At 39.2% G+C, this 3,778-nt stretch overlaps 1 pseudogene; it reads left to right on the forward strand.

Moving 5' to 3' along the window:
* Positions 1-3,082: 3,082 nt before the first annotated feature.
* LOC123850510 (large ribosomal subunit protein uL24-like) lies at positions 3,083-3,578 on the forward strand (annotated as a pseudogene).
* The last annotated feature ends 200 nt before the right edge of the window (positions 3,579-3,778 follow it).

A 3,778-nucleotide genomic window follows, 5' to 3' on the forward strand; every position in this document is an offset into this window, starting at 1 on the left:
GGGTCTCTTTAAAATATGGATATTCATACCTTGCTCATGGGTTACTGTGCAGCTTACCTAAGATAATGTGTGTCAGGTGCTTTATGAGTCTCTGGTATATAACAAGGGACACAAAAAGTTTTAACCTTGACTTTTTCTAATCTGTGTTAGTATTTCTCGACATAGTAATACTATGGCATGTTGTTTGTTGGTTCCACTTAGCACATTTTTTTTTCTGCCTTTCATGATTAACTATTTTTTCCTCTGCATAAACTTTATTATGCTTAGTTTGTAAATTTCATAAGGCCTGTTTTATACTGTGTTTCTCTCATTGTCTAGAACAGTGCTTTGCAGTACACTGATTTATTTCCTTCCTTTCTTTTCCCTGAGTTTGTCATCCATGTTTATGCTGCTGTGACTGAGTACTTTTCTGTCAGTTTTTCATTTCATTCTGAACCTATTAATTTTTTAATTCTTTTTGGCTCAGCCCTGAGCATCTCAGTTATTCATTCAACAGATATTTATTGAGAGCCTACAATATGCTAGGCACAGTGCCGTGCTCTGAGGGTACATTGATGAGCTAAAATCAATATATTCTCTGACTCATGGAATATGCAGTCTAGTATGAGAAAATGGACATTTATTACATGCTTACAGAAATAAAATCACATGGCTTCATGAGAAAACTGACATCAAATCCCACAAAGTTACATGACATAATGAGCAAGTATAATAGGGAGATTTGATAATTGATGGAAGAAATAAAGGTCATCTGGATGAAGAGATGATGGAGGGGCATGTTGTGGGAGGGAATATGATGACTAAAATCAAGGGCAGAGCTGGGCTCTAAAGTTAGGTGAATGAGCCTAGGGGTGGGCCAGGACAGGAGTGGGGAGGTGACATGTGAGATCCACTTTTTGTTTTTTAACACATATCATCTTGCTTTTATTCTTCTTTCTTTTATTAAAATCTTAATAATTGACATATTACCTAAAAATAGTTGAGAAGGTACCTATTTTGGAGAATGTATTCAGGGGAGCAAGCACACAATCTGCTGCCTCCGGCTATAGTTAGGAACAACAGGAATTAAAAGACTCTAGTGTAGCTGGACCTGAGAGACTAGTGGAACCTTGGGAGTAAATGCGCTTGGAGAGGTACAAGGGACCAGATCACACAGGGAAATTATATACCAGGTTAAGGAGATTTATCCAATGGGAAACTGCAGGGTAGTTTTAAGCTGGGGAGTTATGGAATCAGATTTGTATTTTGAGTTATATTTTTGGCCATTATGGGGAGGCAGAGGACTTCCCTGAATCACATTTGTGTAACTCCATTTTGTGTGAATAAGATGTTGTTATATAACTAATGTTTATTTTAACCTACCTCATACTGTTGTATTATCCCCCATTCAACTATATGCTACATTAATTAGAATTTGATTTGCTATGAGGATCAGAGGTGTCTGAAAATAACAGCTTGAAACAAATAGAGGTTTGTTTTTCTCTTACATAGAGGAATCTGGAGGTAGGCATTTCAGGATTAGTATGAAAGCTTAAGAGTGATCAAGGAGGAGTGGTCTTCTTTCTTGCTGTTCTACCAGCTTAGTGTACATTGCCTCATGGCCTAAGAGGACCACTTGAATTCCAGACATCACATTGGTTTCCAGTGAACAAGAAGGAGAAGAGAATCATGAAGAGAATGCTTCTCCCTTTAAGGACACTTCCTGGAAATTACACAGGATGTTTCCATGTTCTGGAACTTGATTACATACCAACACTCAGAAAATGGATGCTGGCTTATATAGTCAATTTTCTGTGGGGCCATGGGCTTAGCTAAAAGTGGAATATGCCATTCCTTTGAAAAAGAGGAACATGAATATTGAGGACAAATTTGGTCAAATTCTATTCCTTCTTAGAAAGGCAGCCCTGAATCCCATTAAATTATTAATTCCATTTCAAAGTCCAGGATCTTTGAGAGAGAGGCAAACCTCTCCATCAGATCTAGATATGACTCCTCTATTCTGCTGATCAATAAACTAAAAGACAAGTTGTCGGCCAGAAACCTACCCAACATAAAATAGTAGAGAAGGAACAGTCTATTTTCAGTAAAAATCTGACTCAGAAATGGGGAGAATGTGAAACATTTATCAGTCACTGGACCTTAGAAATTCTAAATTCCCTATAGTAGGAACAGTATAGGATAAGTTCCTTGATTAGCCACCTGGATACCTAGGTCTTTGGGAGGAACTCCCGTAGCCATTATCCTCTCTGGTTCTGGCTTTGCTTCCAGAAAGTTTTTTCATTTCCGTTTTCTTCCTAGGATACCTGTAGGGGCAATGGATAGCAAACCCTTCTTGAAGGCTTTGCAACTTTTGAGCGTCACTTAATATTTCTGCTGTTTTAGGGGGCCCAGGAATTGTATTTTGAAGGCCAGTTACAGATTTGTATTTTCCAAAGATGGCTGTAACAATATCTCCTGTATCACCAGTTCTTACAATGTGACCTGGCTATTTCCCCATCAAGTGGCAGAGTCTATGTCCCCTCTACTTGAAACTTGGACCTTTTTGATTTCCTCAACCATTAGAGTATGGCAGAATGGCACCATGTGACTTCCAAGCCTAGGTCCTAAAAGGTGATACAGTTTCTACCTGACTCTGTAGGGTGCTGGCTCATTGGAAACTGTGTTATGAGGAAGTTCACGGCACATGGAGAAGTCATGCATAGTGTTCTGGGTCATAGACATAGCTGAGGTCATAGCCAGTTGCTGGTATCAATCACCAGACATGTGAATGAGGAGTTGTTAAAATGACTCCAATACCAGTCATTGATTGCAACTGTGTAAGTGTGAACCACCTAATTAAGCACAGTCACCTCCCAGAACTGTGAAGGATGGTGATGATAGAGGATTGTCCCACTTTCATACCACTAAGTTGGGAGTGGTTCGTTTTGCAGCAGAAGATAACACAAGGCTTTTTTAGGTGCAGCAGGAAGGGTTTGGCAATACAATCCACTAAAAACAAAACAAAAACGGGCTTTCACTTCACTTCTGGTCAGTTCCATGTATAAGTAACTGCAATCAAAATTCTTGAAAAAACATAGGTTTTAGGTCAGCGGCCAAAATGAAGTTCAATCACTTTGTGACTTCTGACTGGAGCAAGAACCGAAAACGGCATTTCAATGTACCTTCCCACGTTTGCAGGAAGATCATGTCTTCCCCTCTTTCCAAAGAGCTGAGACAGAAGTACAACGTTTGATCCATGCCCATCCAAAAGGATGATGAAGTGCAGGTTGTGCGAGGACACTACAAAGGTCAGCAGATTGGCAAAGTAGTCCAGGTTTACAGGAAAAAGTATGTCATCTACACTGAAGGAGTGCAGCGAGAGAAGGCAAACGGCACAACCGTCCATGTGGGCATTCACCCTAGCAAGGTGGTTATCACCAGACTAAAACTGGACAAAGACTGCAAAAAGATCCCTGAACATAAAGCCAAATCTCACCAAGTAGGAAAGGAAAAGGACAAATATAAGGAAGAAACAATTGAGAAGATGCAGGAGTAAAGTAATCTTAGATGCGACTTGAAATAAAAACTGTTAAAATGAAAAAACAAAACAAAACATAGGTTTTAAGATTGTAAAAAAACATAGTTTTTAAGCCTGTAATCTTTTATTTATTCATTTCTTTGATCTTCCCATACTCCTCTCTCATGTTATTGGTGACTGTCTTGTGACTATCTACATAATGCATTTGGGGGTGAAGGAAACACCCTTAAACACCATCTTTGCGAGTATGTTCAGTCTTTG

The sequence above is a fragment of the Mirounga angustirostris genome, unplaced genomic scaffold, assembly GCF_029215605.1.
Source record: "Mirounga angustirostris isolate CCGP_5_RB_7025 unplaced genomic scaffold, mMirAng1.0.hap1 SCAF_10, whole genome shotgun sequence".
NCBI classification, from domain to species: Eukaryota; Metazoa; Chordata; class Mammalia; order Carnivora; family Phocidae; genus Mirounga; species Mirounga angustirostris.